This window comes from Salvia hispanica, unplaced genomic scaffold, assembly GCF_023119035.1.
Source record: "Salvia hispanica cultivar TCC Black 2014 unplaced genomic scaffold, UniMelb_Shisp_WGS_1.0 HiC_scaffold_425, whole genome shotgun sequence".
NCBI classification, from domain to species: domain Eukaryota; kingdom Viridiplantae; phylum Streptophyta; class Magnoliopsida; order Lamiales; family Lamiaceae; genus Salvia; species Salvia hispanica.
In genome coordinates this window covers 1-22553 of record NW_025952163.1, presented here as the reverse complement: position 1 = coordinate 22553, position 22553 = coordinate 1, and the positions used below count along the sequence as shown (strand labels likewise).

The 22553-nt window shown below is 31.6% G+C and overlaps 1 long non-coding RNA gene and 1 pseudogene across 9 annotated transcripts; one reads left to right on the top strand and one right to left on the bottom strand.

Moving 5' to 3' along the window:
• The first annotated feature begins 12583 nt into the window (after nucleotides 1-12583).
• LOC125199216 lies at nucleotides 12584-18484 on the top strand (annotated as a pseudogene).
• A 616-nt stretch (nucleotides 18485-19100) lies between these two features.
• On the bottom strand, nucleotides 19101-21341 carry LOC125199206. 9 transcript variants are annotated; one of them, XR_007172539.1, is made up of 9 exons: nucleotides 21124-21341; nucleotides 20977-21012; nucleotides 20857-20875; nucleotides 20662-20735; nucleotides 20441-20499; nucleotides 20147-20231; nucleotides 19784-19874; nucleotides 19551-19698; nucleotides 19101-19387 (listed from the first exon to the last, which is right to left on the bottom strand). It is a non-coding gene; the product is annotated as an uncharacterized LOC125199206 (long non-coding RNA). The 9 variants fall into 9 exon arrangements; XR_007172541.1 differs by having other exon boundaries at nucleotides 20994-21012; XR_007172538.1 differs by lacking the exon at nucleotides 20977-21012.
• Nucleotides 21342-22553: the final 1212 nt, after the last annotated feature.

The following is a 22553-nucleotide window of genomic DNA, read 5'->3' as shown; positions in this document are numbered from 1 at the left end:
TTAAAATCAAGTACAGTATCCAATCATTAAATCAAATTAATTACTGCCATTAATATTTTTTAAAACAGAAAATCAATTTATATACTTTAATAACCTTTGCAAAAATAAAGTACATAAAATTGAACATGTACTAATATCCTTAAATTTTTAAATTTAATTGAATTTAATTAAAATTAGTTTTTTATTGTATTATTACGTAGCAATATTAAGAAAGAAGTGATATAGAAATTTTATATCAAATTGTTACATGATTTCAGAGCTTGATTTGAATTAATTATATAATATTCGGTAAAAAAAATATACATTTTCCTAAATATACAAATTTTTATGTAAATTTTTTGAAGTGATGCCAAATGATTAGTATGAAATTTATTTTTAAATAAATTAATGTTTATAATTTAATTTTCAATGTAAAATGTTATAAAAAAATCGATTATGTACATATATGTATATTTATCATTATTTAATAACCGGTAATAAGTAGTACTCCTTCCGATCCGGAGTATTAGACTCACTTCTTTTGGACATATGATTTAAGGAATTGATATTTAATTAGTTAAAATGGAGAGAGTAAAGTATGAGAGAGGAAAAAGTAGGAGAGAGAAGAGAGAAAAAAGTAGGTGGAAAATAAAATAAGATAGATCTTTTGCTAAAAAGGAAAGCAGTCTAATATGTTGGGACATCCAAGGAAAGTTGGTCTAATACCTTGGGACGGAGGAGTATTAATTAAAGATCTTGATCTTCAATTTGATATACATACGACTAAATAGTACTCTCTTGTCCCAACTAAGTTGGTCATAATTTTTTTGGAGCGTCCAGACAAAGTTAGTTATTTCCTTTTTTAACAAAAAAATAAAACATCTAATCACTTTTATTATAACCTACTTTCTCTCTCTTATTTCTCTTACTTTTTTCTCTCCTATTTTATTTTATTATCATTTAATTTATTAGTACATTTCTTAATTTCTATGTAAAAGAAGAGTGACACCACTTAATTGGGACGGAGGGAGTAATATAATTTTTTTAAAAAAGAGCATAAAAATAATGATCATGATACATGTCGTAGTTTATGCTAGTTGTATTTCTAGCTGGTGTACTTGGTAATTTAGTTAAAATCTTGCATCGATTCAAATAGAGAGTGAGAAAGATGAAGAGCAACATTGCAGTTTAATCCCACTATTTATATCCAACTTCTAATTAAAGTTGCTAGTTTAACCTACTAAAATGATGGATAAATTTTAGATTGAAACATAGACATTAAGACAGCTTCATCATGCCATAAAATAACATGAGTTATTTAATAAAACCAAGTCTATGCGTAACTATCAAACGCCCTTGATATGGTCCTTAACTTCAAAACTTGTGATCACACGGTTAAGATTTCTTAACTTTTTATGTGTGTGTGTGACTGAGGTCAAAGATAAACTAATACTCCCCATCACGAATAGGAGTCATTTACATTCGGCCGGGTTTTAAAAAATGTTAAAAAAGTGGGTGGAAGAAAAGTTAGTGGAATATGGGTCCCACTTGTATATATTAGTTTTAAATGATATGTGAGTGGAATGAGTTAGTGGAATGTGAGTCTCATTACCATTTATGGTAATTATGAACCGTGACTCTGTTTAGTGGACGGCAAGAAATAGAAAAAGCAGGCTCTATTCGTGGACGGAGGGAGTAATACAAATGCTCTCCTCGAATATATATAGTCTCATAGCAATATATTCACATAACTTCCTCTCCGTTCCGGTGTGTTTCGTTTTATTGATATCCCCCTCTAAAGCTTGATTCCGGTGAAGCAATGGTTCCGATCCCACCTAAATCCATTTTAGGAGATGTCACGCCAACCATTTTGTACATGTCCATGACCATAATGATCATACAAATCAGCTGCACTCACTTTATTAAAGTCGCAATCCCCCCTCTATTTATCTCATTCACGTATACCAAGATACTGGTGGGAAAGGGAAAGGTGAGAGAGATGGTATGAGATATTAAAACAGAAGACAACAAATGAAAGAAAGCCATGAAGCACCACTATGTCTGGTGGTGCAGCAGCAGTGTGTTTTATCTGCTTTAATCGAACCATGATTGTCGGGAGACTAGAGGGGCCCTACCAGGCCGCCCGCGTTCATCGTACCCTTCCCCTATCTATATCATCAATCACACGTCCTTATCTGTCTTAGCTTCTCATTATAAACTATATTTCCTCAACAAATTTCTTACTATTATTTAAATCTTTCCACAGATTCCTTCTCTCATTAGCCCATACATATTTCAGCTAATACTACAAAGATAAATGATGATTTTTGTCGACGAAATACTAGGGTCGACAATATAATATTGGATCGTTATCGTAAAACTAAATTCGCAACCTTATCGGATCCCAACCCAACCAACCAAAATGTGTCTTATGGGTTCAACCAAACAGTTCGTTCGGATCCGCGAATTTTGTTATTCCAAAAATATCAGATTTTTTTAATGATAGTAAGTTACTACACCATATAAACGTTATACAATAATGATCGACATATGATATTATATAATTAAAATTTGATATTACACGATAAAATAAGATTTTACAAAATTAAAATAATTAATTTAAATCATTTTTAAACCCAAATAATAAAATTAAAAGTATATTAAAATTAAATCTAACTAATAAAGTTAAAATAATTTTTTTTTTAATAAAATTTCGTATATAATATTTTTTATCATAAAAATACTCCATCCGTTCTAGATTTATAGTCACATTTAGTTATGCCCACGAGTTTTAAGGAATTGGTGGAGTATAATTAATGAAGTGAGATTGGGGTGTGTAATTAATGAATGAGTGGGGAGTGAAATGATAGAGTTTTAATAAATGGGTGGATTTTTGGAGTGTGTAATAAATGGTTAGGGTTTTTAAGTGGGTCCTTTTTTACTTTTGGTTTTTATTTTTGTTTTGATTTATTTTAATTTAGATAATGGTATTTGGGTGTAATTTTTGTGAATAATGGGGTAAAATTTTAGTCCAAATATGAAAAATTCTAAATGTAACTATAAATGTGGGACAGACTTTTTGGAAATGTGACTATAATATATTTTTACTAATAAAATTAAAATTATAATATTTTTTTAATTAATAAAAATAATTAAAATTACAATTTAATATATTATTTTAATTAATAGAAATAATCAAAATAAGTATTTTTTTCTTAATGGAAAACCAACCCGACCCAAACCGACTCAACCCAACCCAAAATTTAAGGGTTCTTATTGGAGTCGACCCTATAAGAACCAAATCCTAAACGTGCGTTGTTCGGGTTAACCGTAGAATTGTGGGGATAAAAAATTGTCACCTACGATATACTAAACCTTTTTAACAAATAAAGATAAATGTACTGTACATATACGTATATAAGGCCCCTGAAGTTAAATTAAATTGGATTAAATTCTAATGTTTTAAATTTCTGTTTTAATAAAAGAATTTTTTTTAATATTGACTCTCACACTTTAAGTTTTAAGTTGAACTCAAGTTGGATACTAGTCAATTGTTATTCCTTGCCACTCATTAATTTAAGTTTGGTCCATGTACCAATACCAGCCTTCAAAATACACGAAATCATCCAGATTCTAGACAAGACATTTTGCTCTCTACTATAATCCAAGACAAATGGTGTTGTAATTTAATTCATTCCTTACTAGTGAATAGATTAATTGTTTAAATAGGTGTTTAAATGCTAATCAAAATTGTTAAAAGAGCTGTCATGATCTTTGAAAAGACAGGAGTGTATTTAATTTAAATTAGATTGAATAATACTACTATTACTCTCCTTGGATATTGTTACGCGAAATAAATGAAATGCTCACAAGTCAGTGCCTCCTCATTGCTCAACATATCAGATTCCAAGTCAATGTTTTATATGAAAAAAATAGAATTTATATTTTACATTGTTGATAATTATAATTAAATACGCAAACTATTTAAAAGCTAATAATAATATTGTCAGTTGTTGAGGAGTACAACATAATAGATCCACAAAAATATCATGTTGGTGGATTTCCTTCTAGTTATTCCCAGCTACCCAACTCACCCAAGACTCTCCATCTCATTTATTTTTCAATATACATACTATGCCATTTCCAAAAAAAATACTGCAATCGAAATCTCGCAATAGAGGTTGATGGGTCATGTCATAAATTAAATTTGTTGCCGGAAATTGAATAATAAAGTTTTTTTTTTTTTTTTTTTTTTTCAGTTTTCATATATTGATCGTGTATGTTAGTTTTTTACTATCAATAATATCTATTGTTTCTGTTAAATTACCAGTAGTTTGGAGTAAAAATTTGTGTTGTTTCAATCACACAAACAATCCAAATAACTGAAAAGAAAAGAAAAAAGAAGACAGCGACAGTGGTTGAAGCATTACTTTCAAATTTCAATTAGTCAATCGTCTCTCCTACAATGTGTATGAAGGCCCAACAAGCAATTTCACAATCTGTCTTTTTTTTTTTCTGACTATTTCCATTTCTTTTTAGTTTTTTACCATTCTAGTAACATTACCAAAATGACATCGTATAAGGATCATAGTCTTATATAAACGGTACCACAAACTTCGAAAATATATTTAAGAATGTAGATTATATATATTGATTGATTAAATTAAATAAACATATTTTTTACTGTATAAATGTTGAATATTGCACCAAACATATAAAGTTCTATATTTGCCATTAATTTATTATCAACACTACATCGAACTCAAGAGCTGCATGCGCCTGCACTCGTCCATTAAGAAATTGTATATGTCATAAAATTTTCTAATAAGGAATGAAATTTATTCTCACGTTTTTACTGCATGAGGGTTTTCATTTAGATATCGAAAATCTACGGTGAATGCATCTCCCTGATGGATGAATGCAAGTTTTGAGTTTGAATCTGAAAAATAGAGAAATTTCTAAGTGGCACTTCACAATTGATAAAGTAAGCAGATGAAAAAAAAATAGTGAAAATAATGTTAGTGGATTGTGGGAACACATTTAGAATGACGTGTAGACATTGTAGTGATAGTATTTGTTTAAAACTTGCCATATTTATAATTGATCTAATTTTGGTAGACACCCCAAAATGATAAAAACTACTCCTCCGATCGCAACTAAGTTGAGATAAAACTTTTGAGCACGAAAATTAAAAAATTGTGTTCAAAAGTAGAAGAGAAGAATAAAGTAGGAATATTAAAGAGAGTAAAGTAGATGGTGGAATAAAATAAGAGTGATTGAATATTTTGTTTTTTGTTAAAAAAATAAATTTAGTTGGAATATCCCAAAAGGAATATGCTCAACTTAGTTGAAACGGGGGAGTATTAGTTTATGTTGTGTAGACGGAGGTAGTATTATTTACTACTACTAAATTAATGGCGAATTGAGTAATAGACCAACTTGGAAGAGGGACCAATTAATTATAATTTATACTAGTATAGTAGTAGAAGACTAATTAAAATTCAAGTATTCAATTGTTTATTAATACTTCCTCCGTCTCTGAAAATTTGTCATTTTTTTTTATTTTCGTCCGCTCTCCAAAATTTGTCTCATTTCACTTTTATCAATTTTGGTAATGGACATCATATTCCATTAATTCATTTTTACTCACATTTTATTATAAAACTAATATATAAAAGTAGGACCCATAATTCACTAACTTTTTCAACTCATTTTATTATATTTCTTAAAACTCTACGAAGTAAAATGGGACAAATTTTGAGTGACGAAGGTAAGTGAGATTGTAGATACAGGAAGGTAGTTGTCGTGGAGCCATTAATGGGCGGACACGTGATGTACAGTGACTTAATTGGTGGGCCTTCAACTTGAAAATGCGTTGCTTGGGCCTAACCTGTTAATTAGATGTGGGCCTTGTGTTTTTAATACTTGAGCAATAAATTAGGTTACACCAGTCATTTCGTTGTCCCATGTTTCTAACCACATCATTTTCTTTGTCGCTATCCATTCCCCTCACAATCCTACCGCTTCGGATATTTGAGAGAAACCTTCATCAGTCTTTTCTTGATTTTTGTTTCTTGGAGGGTTTTGATTACTTAGTTTTAATCTAATAAATAATAATATACATTTCAATTAACCTTATTTCGAAATTATGTTTTGAATATATATCACAAGCTTAGATATTATAGTATCGTGTATTACTCATCTTTATAGCACTGATATAATAACTGAATCCTTATTCTCCTATGCCCAACTAAATAAAGTTTAAAAAGATAACAAGAAAATAAGGGAAAATCGCATTTGCTAATTTCATTCTACCAATCCTTTTTTTGTCTTTAAATTTTATATGAATATTATGTAAATTATGGAGTAATTCGAAAGGAGAAACTTTCTACCAATAATCCAAATCACCTAAAAACATAATTAGCCCAAAAAAAAGTTATGGTCTTCTTACTATCTCATTGTAGTTGAGTAGTAATCAATTTTTTTGTAGTCTTATTTGTTGTTGAGTGATTTTTTCCTTTATATAAGAAATTACCTAAACCCTAAACACATTTAAAATTCTCTTATTACTAAATTATCTCACATTATGTGATTGATTGTCTATTTTATTTTCTCTTGATTAATTATCTCTCATAATTTGTTTCCTGTTTCACTATCTTTTTTATTTTCTCTTCATTTAAGACACTAAACATTAATTCTTAAATGTTTATTACTTAATTATCTCATATTTATATGTTTAGTTATCTATTTTATTTTCTTTCTATTTAACATATTAACACTATTTTTTTAATCTTTGTGCTTACAGAAATGTAAGCTTAAATGAATAAGGGTTCGTACCCTATAATCTTTCTGCTATTATTTTCAACGTAGTCGGGGTTCGTACTCTGTAATTCAGCTCTAACTATAATCAATAAAGGTTCGTACCCTATAATTTATTTTCTGTATATTTTGGGCCACAAATTGGGCCTTGAGCACATAAAAATTTATTTGTCATTACATACACTCCGAAATCTATTTAAACCCACTATGCAAGAGTATTCTAATTTTAAAATATAAAAAAAATACCCACGGGCCACGAAGAGTGTTTTGTACAATTAAATTATAATAAAAGGATTTTATTGGATTCAACCTACAATCAATTGTAAGGTCCAATGAACAACTAAAAACCTGTATATGCATTGAGAAGTGAATATTATTTTCAATTCGTTAATATTCCTTAATACAAACAAAATTAGACGATGGAGTAACAATCTCATAGAAAAAATGCGATTCTGTACATGCTGTAGGTAAGAAAGAAAATATGCATTTCTAATTTTGATCAAATGCAAGTCCTCAAATATAACTATTTATGAAAAATAAAAAGTAAATCTATGTGTATATGTAACTAACGCTACTAAAATACGAACATGTGTTGTAGTTTATGCATCTTTAAAATATTTCAAAAAAGTTATATTTTATTTTATTTATATAATTCCTAAATTTAATCATGTTTGAGTTTAATCATATACTCTCAAAATTGTCATAATTAAATTTTTACATCCTATAAATATGACTATTATTATGTATTGCTTTGATCACATGTTAATTTTATCGTACCATTAGTTCGATTAGTCCGTTGGGCTAGCTTGAAACATGAACCTTTAGGGTTAGAGTTGAATATTTATAACCCGATAAAAATCACAATATGATTTTCCCGCTTAACACGAGTAGGATTGGCTTGAACCCGCTAGGTTGACCCGATTGACATCCTTGTCTATAGTTTGAGTCTCTTTTCAATTTTTTCCACTTCTTCAATTAATACAAAGTACTCACTCAAACCCATCATAAACGAGTCACATTCCTCTTTTGGATGTCCCATCTAAAATGAACAATTTCCCCTTTTAGGAAAAAACATTTTCTCTCGATCGCTTTATTCTCTTTCTTTTTTTTTTTTCTCTTCACTTCTCTACTTTCTTTTGTGCTTTACTCTTTCTACACTTAATTCTTTAAATATCATTCTTTTAAAAATCTCGTGTTTAATAAAAGCGTCTCGCTTATGGTGAAATAAAGAAGGGGCCAAAACTAATATAATCAGTTTCTTAATTGGTTAATATTCTGTTACATTAATAAAGAAATAAAAAAAGGGGCAACTACCTTGGCTCTTTGTATCCCCACTGTACTGCCTGAATGAAGTCTTGAGTCGTCATTTTCCATTTCAAAGTCTAAGGTGGGTTCTCTAGTGAAGGTCATATCTGTTTTCACTTGGTTATAAAATATGAAGCAATAGATTACTCGTTTTCTTCATATCAATTATTAAAACTTCCTAAAATGATGTGAAGAATATAAGGTACATGCTCCATATATGAATTTGGTAGGCATGTTTTTGATTTAAGGAGAGATTGAATTGGTTCAAGAGCCCATGCATCGGACCAAAGGGGTAAAATTTGGTTGCTTTTGGGTTGGGACGTACCAAGCCAGGTTTTGTTAAAAAATCATAAAATGAAATTCTCTCCATGAATAGAAAAATTGAGATGATAGAAGCCGGTTCGTCACGAAATTTCCTTTATTTTACTATACGTGTTATAAATAGGTTACACACATATAATGGTATATATGATATTATTAGTGTTCACATAGTTAAAATACGAGAAAACATGTGGGAACACCCTTTCCTACGATACGTGTGGGTATGGGTGTAGGGCTTTAATGCGGAAATGGTTAATATTCGTTTTTTGCCTTTTCCGATTGCGATACTCATAATCGTGCAAAAGCTTTGTTTAACTACCAAAATCGATACTAGTCCTGCGAATGATTTATCGTCAATCACACCTTGTTCTTTTATTTGCATTTCTTGATTTTAATTGAATATCAAAATTGAAGACATTTTAAAGTGTAAGTAATAGATTTCAAAATTTGAGTTCTAATTGACTAAAAATGTCCTCATACATTAATTTCTTGTAGTGGTTTGGAGGAACCATCTTTTCCGTTTGTCTGTGTGTTTAAATTTTCAAATCTTGCCACCACTTTAGTAAGTTAAATTTAGTTACTGAATCCCTACCCATTTTTGGGTTATAGTGTTACTGATTTTTTTTTTTGAGACATATACTAAAAAATTTTATTTAAATTTTGAATTTAGTGTAAATAATTGAAGTAAAACTACTTTCTTATATGACATATACTTAAAAATGAGTTTAAATTTGATGTAAATGGTTGAATATAGTCCATCAATTCAATAGACGACTTCGTGATTGAAATGTTATTTGAGTTTTACAATTTGTGGTTAAGTTGGACAAAATTCGTAAATGTATATTAATAGCAATTGTATGTAGCACTACAAGAAAAACGTCTGTTTGCTACCAAAGTATGCATACTCTTTTTAGACACATGGTGCTGAAACATCTTCTTTTTGTAGTGTAGGTTGATTAATTATGTATAGAGACCCATTTTTTGCATCTAAAAAGTATCCCATATTAAAAATTAAAGGGTATTCGATATAAAGTATACATTTTATTATTATTATTATAAGAGATTTAAAGTATGTTCTAAATATCCAATCAATGGAAATAAAGTGGCACTCGTATATAATGAAGTGCGTTCCACCTTTGAAGGTGACAATGTCAAAATTTCCATGAACATTAAATAGAAAGAGAATATAGATTTGATAAAATTGAGTGAATTAATTGCGTCCTCAACTCCAGTCAAGTGAATACTATGGAGGGTCAGAATAGTTGGACCCGTTAATTAATAGATTTGATTCCAGGAAATTTACGTATCTTATTTTGGAAAAGATCGACTAGAAAGAGATATATATGTCTGTGTTCTACTGATTAATGGATAAGCCGCCATATACATGCGAAATAGAGTGCAAAACAAAATAGTCTCTACATATTAGAGAAGAATTTGATTGGCAGCAGCAGTTACTATTAATATATTGATGTACTACTATATTTTTATCCTTTTACGAAATATAATCTTATTTTCTAATTTGATTAATTCATTAAAATTAGTCTAGCTATATCTATTTTAATGAAATAGCTCTATTTTTACTAATAATATTTCCACTAAATTTTTTCTATTTTGTATTCCAATTGTTTTATCAATTTAGTACTATTAAAACATTTATTGTCTACTACTAAAACAATTTTTTTATACTAGTACTAAGTAGGAGTATTAACTTGGATCTAATCAGCCAGAAGCGAAACTTTGACTGAATCTTGCATTGTACTAGTAGGTAGGTCTGGTAGGATAATGGTTTTGCCAATTCGATAAGGTCAGTGAAAATTAAGCATGTAACTGTGACATATTAGCGACATATAGTATTTTAGCTAGGATTGGATATTGTCTATACAGAAATATTGTATATTGTAATATTTATACTTTGTCTGGAGCATGATTCCTCAACAATTGTCAAATTATAGAAATATTTTCATAATTTCACATAATTCATAAATTAAAAAATCATATTCAAAATAGAATCTAAAAAATTTAAAATCAATGTTTTATGTAGTACTGATATTCATATTTGTTAATGTTTTGCTCGCTGATCACTCTGAGTACATAAGTCTAGCCGGCGTCACGATATCTCCTACTCCTAGACCAAAAAGACTGGCATTCACCCTCAACTACATTAAGTTATAAAAATTTCTTTATTACTTTTACCATTTAATTAGTCTATGATTGATATGAATAAACTTGGATAAAAATTGAGATTGCCTAATGGTTGTTTAATCTATGCTTAGATGGCAGAAGTAAAGCCTAAACGTGTTGATAAACTTTAAAAGTCGTCCCTAAATTATCGCATTTCTATGCGTGCGTGCGGTATTCAGAAAAAATATCTTCAATAATACATAAATTTAGGGTATGATCACTTTTCAAATCATTTTCACTTTTTTGTTTCTTTCTTACAAAATTATGCAAACCCCTTAACTGTTCGCTTAGTACACGGAATTGGCACGTAAATAATTGTGTCTCGATTTTTGCATTCTTAAAAAATGTGTTTATTATAATGAGATGATTATTGGAATTCACAATACTCCTTGTTTTCTGCCATTAATATTACTCTTATCAAATTATAGGAATTCCACATTCTAGATTTTTAGTACTCTCCGTCCCAATAAAGATTACCTATTCCTTGAATGAACGAGATTTTATGCAATTTTATTTTATGTGTTGGCGTGAGAATAAAGTAAAGAGATGGAGAATCGAAATAGAGATAAATGAGTTTTTATTTAAGTGTGACAACCCAAAAAAGGAAAATTAGCATCTTCCTGGGACTGAAAGAATAGTATCGTTTGCATTTGTTGAATCGACAAAGATTTATAAGGGTGTGTACTTAACCCAGTACAGTTCTAGGAATTTTATCTAGGTAAATCCATATGAAACACATTCTTAGCCAGGGCCTACCTACATATTTATGTGATTTTGAGACAAATGTCAAACTCAGACAGCTTAAATATTGAGTTTTCTGGCCAAATCCATGGCACAGGGGAATTTTAATACTCCTGTATAAATTAACTGTTAAGAATTCATATAGCTAGTCAATTTTAATTCGTCTATAATATATTTATATGTTTCCATTAAAAAAATCAAACAAATACAAGTAGGTGTATGGATATCATGGATCTAATATCAGTCCACCTACGTATATGTCATGCATGATTAAATACGATAGCGTATTGATAAAATTTCTGTTGATTAACTATACTAGTACTATAAAGGCCTAGTAATTTAAAACCCTAATTTCTACAAGTACAAATGTTCCAATTGATAATTCCTCTAATAACGCTTTTAAAATATTAGTATTAGTAGTTATTATATAATGCAATGAAATTTTAATTAAAACAACAACACAAATTACGATTCATCTAAATAGTTTGATGTACATTTCTTTTAAAATTTTGTTTTAAAAAAAAAGATGTTTCAAGGTTAAATGAAAAAATAAAATAAAATAGAAAAAAACAAGAATGATAGATTTTTTTAGCTGATATTTAAGAAATTGGGTTTTAAAGTTTAAATGAAAAAGAATAAGATAACATAATAAAAGTAAGGGAAAAAAATAAAAGGTAAAGTTATATGTTATTTTTTGAGCATGGGATTTAAAAAATTAATGTTTCTGAAAAACGAAAAAAGAATAAAATAAAAAATTTTAAAAAAGAAAAAAAATTTTTAAAAAAAATAAAGTAGGAGTTAGAATTAAGGTTTTGCCAAAAAAAACAAATGAATCGATTTTTGGACAACAAGAAAAGGATGACTCCAACTCAACTATACATGATTGAGTATTATATTAGTACATTATTACCTTTAAAAATTTAGATGATTTTAAGTTTTTAGGTACATCACGATTTAAGTGTTCTTTTTTGTGTATTTACTAAAATTTCACTCTATTAAAGTACATATATTAACATAATTTTACAATTATTTAAAAAAATATTGTTTTGGGCCCTTAAAATTCTTGGTTTTATTTGTTTGTTTTTAGAGTTTCAAGGTATATTTTCGCCAAGATGATTAATAAGGCTAATTTATGCATTGGGTTTGGGGGAAAATTTTAAATTTTATGGGTCTAAAAAGGTTTTTTAAGCCGGTGTGAGAAGCCGCTAGCCCCCTGGGAAAAAGAAGATGGGGGGAGATGAAGCTAGCGGAAAAAAAAGGGAAAAAGGAAGAGCCAATAGACAAAGGAGCATCAAATGAGGGCAAAAGGAGTGAGGAAGTTTGGTTTCCTTTTTAAATAAAACGCTGACATGAGATCATCACTTTTCCTCTTAGCTTAGTTTTCACTTTTCTACACACACTCCCGGAAATTTGGGGGGGGTTACATTTCACCAAAGTCCCAAAACCGCTTCACGAGGGGGAAACAATCATCTTTTGCTTTTCCCTTTTTTCTCCCATTTTTCGATTTGGCCCTTTTGGGAGCGGTTCGTTTTTTTTTTATCTTATCGTGGTGTTTTTAGTTTGATTTTATTATTGTTGGTTGATCGAGTTTGGGTTGGGTTTTTGAAAATTTTTGTTGACGGTTTAACTACGAAAATTGTGAGGATCGGAGATGAAAAATGATGTTTGATTGTTGTGGATGGCTTGGGTCCGGGGTGGATTAAGCGTCCCCGGGGTTGATCTGTTTTTTTTCGTTTATTTGTTGTTTAAGTTCGATTTTTGTTTTTGTTTTTTTAGTCGTAGATCGCTTAGTTTTACTTGTTCTTCATTTTTATCGGTTTAATTTCGTTTAATTTGCTTCGATCTTCATTTTTGCTCGTTTTACCCGGATGTTTCGTGATAAATATTGGAGAAGAGGATGCCGTTTAGTTAACCTTTGGCTAGTTATTTGCAGCTTTTTCAATCGATCACTTTTCGAAATGGTCCCCACGTTTAGCTTTTCCCAAGTCTAAGTTAGTTTAGGAAGTGTTCGCTCGTCTAGTAATTGTCTTGCTCTATTTCGGTTAATATGCATGCTTTTATGTTTCCTCCAGATCTAGTCGCTAGAGTAGAATATTTCATTTACCAAGTCAGAATTAAAAACTCAACCCCAAAATTGCGATGTCCAAAATAGTTTTCCAAGTCTTTGAACATGCTTACTTGTGCATTCATCTCTCGTGGATTCGATCCCTACCCCCGATAGTTTTTTTATAAAGTGGTTTAGGGTTTGAAGGAAAGGTTTGTAATGTGTGCCCAACCACGTATTCGGGCTCTCATTTAGACCTTAAGATTTCCTGGACCGAGGGTTTTCTTTATTAATTTTAAAACACTCTTTCGCCGACCATTAAACTCTAAACACAACCGGGCTCTTCAATGAAAAATTAATTGTAGAATCACCATAATACACTACTAAACCTCTACTCACCACTTATTTGGTATCGAGCAGTTCATGCTACCGCTACGTAATTAGTAGTAGTATGATTCGACCATACGTAGAATTGGAAATTCAACCACTGCGATGGAATGAAAAAACAATTTCATTAAAATGATTTTTTTTCATTTTTCATTTTCTTTTTTAAACCTTCCCCAACGGCCGAACCCCGGCAGATGGTTCAAATCCAGCATCCGCCGGATCCCCTCGACTCCATCTCTCACCATTATCTCGACTCTTGATAGTCCACAAATCACTCTTTCAAAATAGAAATCCCTTAAAATTTTTATAACTTTGGCATTCGTAATATGTGGAGTATATTACCAATTTACCATCTCCAAAATTCAACGAACAAGACTAGCTAGCCCATATAATTAATTAAAACAAAATAAAAATGAAGTACTACTTGTATTAGCAATTACTACCCCAACTAGAAAATCACACTGCCGTAATTATTCAGGAAAATAGTTTACATATATATAGGGTTGACGTTACAGATAAAAGAAAATTGTCACATGTTCACACATTCAACAAAATTGGGATCACGGACACTTTTGTCACGCGTCTCCATAGTCCAAGTCTAATTTTTCAAATAGGGGTTTTACCATTATACCCGTGTTCTCCCTTTTTAAATAAAAAAAATTCACACTTATTTAATGCATTTCTTGATGATCACATCAATCTTAGTTTCAATTTACATCTAAAAAAATCATTTAATTCATCAGATTTTTGTACTGGAATCGATATTGAGTCTTAATCAAGCAGTGGAATTTATTGGGAGCGGTGAAAATGGCCGGAGGTAGCGGAGGTCGCTGGAGCAAACGCCGACGTGGGCGGTGGCGTCGTGTGCTTCGCGTTGGTTGCGGTTTCGATCCTGATCGAGCACATCATCTACTTAAATAGGAAAGGTAACGAATTAAAAAAAACCTTACTACAAAATTTGACATTTCTTGTTCATAATATGATCTGATGATGACCAGTGGTTGAAGTCGAAGAACAAAAGAGCTCTGTTTGAAGCGCTTAAAAAGATTAAGTCTGGTAAGATTTGATATTCCATATTCATGATCATAATTTTGAAATTCTAATTTTTGTTTTAATTTGAAGAGTTGATGCTGCTGGGTTTATATCGCTGCTGCTAACAGTTGGGCAGACTCCGATATCTAATATATGTATATCGAAGTCGGCTGGTGCGTCGTGGCATCCGTGCAGCAAAAGCGAGGAGGAGTCGAAGGCGGTAGGCAAAGGCGACGAAGGAGAGCCACCGGAGAAGACTCCTGTGGATAGAAGGCGGGGCTAGGCGGATATTGGCCGGCGGCGGCAGCGACAAATGCGCTGAAAAGGTATTAGTATTTGATTTTGGTGTCGTGATGATTATAGAGAAAATTAAGCGCTAATTAAGTAATGTGTGCATGAGTGCAGGGGGAAAGTACCATTTGTATCATCGGATGGAATACATCAGCTGCATATCTTCATCTTCGTTTTGGCCGTTTTTCATGTCCTTTATTGTATCATCACCATGGCCTTGGGAAGAGCTAAGGTATGTACTATGTATTTTCATCTCATCTTCATCTTCATCTCGTTAAAAACCATCCAATCCACCTACTTGATTATACCTTTAATTAATTAATTAGATGAAAAGTTGGAAAGCATGGGGGAAAGAAACAACGACCGCAGAGTACCAATTTGACACGGTACGTCCATTTTTGTGTTTTAAGTATTACTATTAATTTCGAATTACTACTAATTGATTATGTTTATTCTTAACTATGTATATATTTATAGACCGAGAGATTCAGATTTGCAACACAAACATCATTTGGAAGGAGACACCTGAGCTTCGGGAGAAAAACTCCTTTCCAATATGGATTGTAAGTTTTTCCAAATAAATGAATCACCAAAATTTTCTCTAATTATTAATTCCATCTTCATCAAATTGAATCGCCAATTTTTTTTTTTTTTGTTAGATTGAAAAATATATTGCAAAACTTGTATAGTAGAGATCAAAACAAATATGTTGTCTTTCCTGAATCTTGTTATAAATACCTGGTGTAAATAAATATGTGGATATGATTGCATTTCATAAAGTTGAAGAAAATCATATACTGTTTTTTGGGAAAAATTATTAAAAAAACTACACCTCTATTCATTTTTTATTGCACATTCAAGGTCAATAATTGTACTTATCGGGGCTTGACCGTTTCAGCTTTTATAGCGCTTCAATGTTGCCCTTTTTCCCTTACCACAACCCTCAATTTTAATTTATTAATTAATTAATGCATTAACAAACTAAAAATGATTAATCACCTAGAAGTCTCAATCAGTTATTGGTGTCGTTTTTTTACAATCATGTATTTTTAATTTGATTTTCAGGTTAATTTCCCTTCCGAAAATTTTGGGAAGATCTGTTCCAAAAGTGGATTACTTGACTCTTCGGCATGGATTTATCACGGTAAGTAAACCCCAGACTTGATTGATTAAAAAAATCTAATTTGGTTTCAAAGATATTATTGTGAAAAAAATTTTTTTTTTTTTTATAAATATTGTAAGCATTGTTTTATTAGAGAAATTTAATATGATGATTGTTTTATACAATTAATGATCAGGCACACCTTGCACCCCAAAGCCATCAATTTGATTTTCAGAAATATATCAATAGATCGCTTGAAGAGGACTTCAAAGTGGTTGTGGGAATTAGGTTCGTAATTTTATAATACCCTTTCCCCCCCAAAAATAAAAAACTTTCAAAACAAAAATTTTTAATACAAAATTTAAATTAAGGGGGTTAAAAAAGAAAATAAGATTAGTGAAAAATGTATCTCATCTTATTAGACAAAAACAAATTTCCTAATATAGAAATTTTTTTTTTTGGTAAAAATAAAAATAAAAAAAACCTTTTTAAAGGGGTATCCTTTTTAAATTTGCATATCTCAACTCATTATGTTACCTATGAACTAAAAACCCATTTGGAGTATATATCTCTGATATATTAACATTATTAGTATTTTTTACGTAAGGAACAGAAGCATTATTTTATGTTAAAAAAAAATTTAAAATCGTAGAGCTAGCATTAATTTGGCGTATGAACAAAAAATCTTTCAAAAAATCAATTTTGACCATTAAGATCTATCGTCTAAATTGATCCAGTTAATAGAAAGAGAACGGTCCGCTCCTTTGCATGGGAATTTACAGTATTTAATCTTACTTGGAAAAGTCTATATATGCCCAAATAAATTTAAAGTACATTGAGCCTTAATATAGTATAAGAATCATTCGTATAAATAAGACAAATGATTTAATCCCAATACATGCGTTCAGCTTTCCCCGGGTAAAAAAAATGGTTTTTATTAAAGAGAAAATTCAACCCAAAATATATCTTTCTTATTTCAAGAAGGTCTATGATTGATTCTAGATTTCTTGGCACATTTTGATTGACCATAATTTGATTAATTGCTATTTTGTATGTGGGCAGGCTGGTATTCTTATCTTTGGCTACCATTCATCCCCTTGATTGTAAGTTGTGAATTTTCTGCATACACATTCGAAAGTTGACATAATTAAAGACTTTAATCGATTAATTAGGTTGAAATAAAAATGTTGAAAAATGGACAGGTGATATTAGTAGTGGGGACGAAGCTACAAGTGATAATTTCCAAAATGGCTCTCAGAATACAAGAAAGGGGTGAAGTCGTTAAAGGCGTTCTTGTGGTTCAACCGGGAGATGACCTTTTCTGGTTTAATCGTCCACGCCTTGTACTCTACCTTATTAATTTTGTACTTTTTCAGGTACCTACTTTTTCATTTACTACTAATTATCGTAAATAAATTATAAATATCTAATTAATTAAAATTAATATGAATCTTTTTTTGAAATGTTGCAGAATGCGTTTCAACTCGCCTTCTTTGCATGGAGTTGGGTGAGTTTCATATATAGATGATCAGATACAAAATTATCAATACACTGGCACATACTATTATACTACTCCTATTACTTATTAATTAATGTTGACCTTTTATTTTGTTGAATAGTTTGAATTCGGATTAAAATCGTGCTTTCATGAGCACGTGGAGGATATCGTAATCAGGATCTCAATGGGGTAAATATATCTTCCATATAATTATAATAATGCTCGCTTGTTTGAAATTAATACAGTTGAGTAACTAATTTTGATCAACAGGATTCTCATACAAATACTTTGCAGCTATGTGACTCTCCCACTTTATGCCCTTGTCACTCAGGTAATGAATAGATCTAATTATTAAATTAATTAATTACGTATTTTAATTAAATAATTAATTAATGTATAGATGGGATCAAACATGAAACCGACGATATTCAACGATAGAGTAGCGAGGGCGCTAAGAAACTGGCACCACACGGCCAGGAAACACGTAAAAGAAAGCCGGCAAACGACTCCGTTGTCGAGCCGGCCTGCGACGCCCTCGCGCCACACGTCGCCCATCCACCTCCTCCGCCACTACTGCCCCGAAATGGACAACTCCGACACGGAATCGCCGTCTCCCAGCCGGTTCCAGCGCCCTGTCTCCCATATGGATGCAGAGGTGGAGCTCAGCTCCTCACAAGATCATCACATCACTATTCACGTCTCTAAGGAATTCTCCTTTGACAAGAGACCCACACAAAGTAATTGATCATACATTCCCATTATTATATTATTTGTTTTTCTTCTATTTTTTGCCAAAATCTTTGGGCGGGGGGAGATGATTTCATCACGGGAAATAAGATATTGAATTTCTATTCTCCTTCCTATCTCCCGGTAGATTTAACTCACTTATATTGGAGATCAGTGTAAATAAACCAAAATTTACTTGTAAAAACAACTATACTAGTAGTACTTTTTTTTTTATAAACTCCATAGCTTGTAGGTTTATATACTATGATCACTACAAGAAAAAGAATGGCTAGGGACGCATTTTTAATCAATTAGAGACGCCTTTTTATGTTGCTAAATATATCACCGACGCTTCAAAAAGCGTCCTTACTGGTGGCGTGCCAAATAAAAATAAGGACGCAAATAGTGAGCGTCGGTGAATTATTTTGAGATGCTTTTAAAGCGTCCCTAAAAACACAAATTAGGGACACTATTAAAAAGCATCCCTAAATGCGAAATTGGGGACACTATTAAAAAGCGTCCCTAAACGTTTATAAACACATTGGGACTATTACCAAACCCTTTAAATCAAGAACACAACACAATTTCACTAGCTATGTAACTTGTAACCATGATCAGTAGCTAAATTTCAGATCATAGCAACCATACACATTTCAAATACAAATAAAACTTCATATCCCAAATCTATCATTAATTCTGCAAGATTTCACCTTTACCAACCAACCAAATATCTTCATACATCGAAAACGTAGAGCCTTATAACCAAGACTCGACCTTTACCTTATACAGAACACAAACTAACACTAACTTAACTAATATTAGTGTTAAAAATGGCTACATAGACACCAAGGAGCAGACCTGGTTCAGCTTCTCCGTTTTCATACAAAACGATATGTTCGTGAGTGAAGTTGCACCTTGCTAGGCCGCAATCCACACGCTGTTAACATTCCTCAAGAGTTTTCTGTAGCACATAAGAGATAAAAAAGAAAGATTTTCTTTTTATTAATCAAGTCATGAAATATAGAGAGAATAAAGTCTTCTAACTTCAGAAACTCAATTAGAAGATGAAAATTAAATAGCTACAATAAATAAAAACATTAGATATCCAAGGATCAGTAGCTGACCGAATGAACTTCACAGAACAGATAAGGCCAAATTGGATGATTGTCATTCAATCAGATCATTAGGGTTTAGCAGCTAGCAAACATAACCATCCGGGCAGCCCCTTTTGCTATTCACTCTACATCCTTGACTATTTCACTTTATGTATTTCTACAAAATGGATAGCCCTTTTGCCATAGATTCAATCACATTTATCCAGAAAATATAAAATGCAAAATTGGTGAATACAACTTACCTCTTGAATTCTCTTTCCAGTAACAGGGCATTTGGGAGCAATAACACAGTTCTCCCTACTCTGATGCTAACGCGCTAGATTCCCTCCTATTCTTTCATAAACACAACACAACACAACACCAATTTAGTCATACTCTAAAGGCTTCATCCATCACAAAATCAAAATCTCATTACCAATGATTTTACTTTTAAAACTGCAGAAAATCAAGCTCTAATATAGTCCGTTGCATCTATACAAACTAGGAAACCTAAAACATTTTGTGGCCTACGATAAAGAAAAATCTCGCTATAGATTTCAGAAAGTGTTGCAACCTTCAAATGTCATACAAACGCTAAAAATTGAAATCTAGTCAAAGCGCCTTACCCTTTCTATAGCTTCACGTTCCTCGGGAATAACTGTTATATCATGTGGCATTGATCTTGTTAGCTAGCCTAGTATGTTGTCAACACTGCATCAGGGAAAAGAACCACAAATTTTGGACCCAATCATATAAACTCACAACTGCAACTATGTTATCCGCATAAATAGAAATCTTATTGTACTCTTCTTTTGATAAGGCGAAGAAAATCAACTTTGTGTTCTTGAATCAATCTAATAATCATAATCATAAATCAACAATCACAATCAATATCATGTAATCAGAGGAATTAAAGTTACCTATTGTTCTTCTACAATGAAAGACCAGCGCGTAGTACATATCTTCCTCATTTAATCGTCTGAAAAGAACAAAACAAGACAAGATGGTAGCTGAGACTAATCACAATACTCGAGACTAATCACAATGCACAGAAAAAGGAAACACATTTAATATTTATACTCATATAAAAAATGGCAAATATATGTTCAAAGGGATACTATCAAGACTATAGGAAAAATACCTCTTCATTTCAAACAAGTCTGATTTCCAATGTAGTAAGTAATTGCCTCTCCAGTTTTGCACTTAAGATACTGGCTGAAAATATCACAAGTAGAAGATGATATAATCAGAGTTGATTCATACAATATGTTCCCAAAATATTTCAAATTGACACAAATATCGAAAGAAGAAACTGGAAAGTGATAGAGAATTGAACCTGATTTATTGAATTGAACCTATAATTATAAATCGAATGAAATCAATTATAAGCACAGGAAATAGGAGATTATCATCAAACGAAATCAATCACAAGCACAAAACATCAGAATAAGCTCACGATTTGTCGATTTGAACCTGATTCATCTCAATACAGCTACAATAACGAAGCACGAAGCACCGAATCAATCATAACATTTATACTGACAACACAACCAAAAACGACCTCAACATACCAATCCAATCACGAATCAGAGAGAAAATTCACCTCTTTCTCCCTGAGCTTAGCGAAGAAGCAATCGATGAGCCTTGGAGACGTCACCACGGTAGTGTGCGTACACATCGTGAGTGGAGGGTTTCGATAATGAAGGGGGAACGATGACCTTTACCGGTGGCGGCGGAATGACGGAGGCGCGCCGGCTGAGAGTTACAGAGCTAGGGATTGGAAGATGGGAGAGAGGGAGAACGATGGATCTGTTTCTCTGAGTTTTGTTCCATTGGTAATTGTTTTAATCAACTTATTTTTTATTAATTTGTAATTGGCAATTATAATTTGGGGCGCAACTATACATGTGTCTAATTGGACTAAATTTGGGGACGCTATTGTTTTGCGTCGTGTATTTTGATGATTTTTCAAAATTTAGTAACGCAATCATTTGCGTCTCTAATCTTGTGTCGTTATTGTAAAGATTTGTTGTAGTGGATATAGTACAATTACACCTACACATTTACTCTTCATTCATCCAAAATGCACCCAATTTAATAATTTCAATTTCAACCAAATTGCGCAATGGATCTTCGTTAAATTACAAGGATAAAGGCAAAGGAAAAAGTTCTGACGACGAAAGACACCAAATCCAGCCTAGGGTACTCTGATAGAATGGACAAGATTATAGACGCATTGTTTATAAAGCCATGCGTACTCCACCATGCTTGAAAGAGAGAAACCACATTGTGGTTGTAAAACTTTGTGGAGTATTATTTTTATTTTTTAAATTAATGTACTTTTAAATTTTTTATTAAGTAGTTTTCAAATTTGTATTTATTAATTTAATCACAATTCACAAAAATATTGGAGAATAACAAAATTAAATGATGAGATGAAAATCTAATTGAGACCGGATTTGGGATGCAATGAGACTGCATTTTGGGTTTAGGGTTAAAAAGTGAATTGTTGATTTGGCAACTGAAATTGAAAGTTTTTTTTTTGTTAACTGAAATTGAAAGTTGTGGTTGAATAAGGGCATAACTAGAAAATTATATTGATGGGGAAAAAGTAATTTATATATATATAAAGTAATTTTTTAAAAGTGTAATAAAGGGATATTTATAGATATAGATAAATTAGAAGAATGAGAAGGGTTGGGGCATTTGTCCCCACCTAATGAAAGGCGCCCATATTGAATTTGGGGGGAAAAAACCACTCTTACGTTGTGAATGTCCTAAACAAAATATAGGATTGCACTATTTGATTCTATAGAATTGGAGTGTGATGGCCATCGGTAGGACGTCGGTAGGTGAGTTCCCGGAATTGCTGCTAATGGAATTGCGTCTACTGGCATGAAACCAAAGTCCTTGAGTTAATGGACTCAAAGCGTTAATAACCTAGTGAATTCCGACCAAGAATCTCACCACCACCTCTCAGAACACTGCTTCGCAACTCACGAATTCTCATGGAAACCTCCGATCACACAAGAA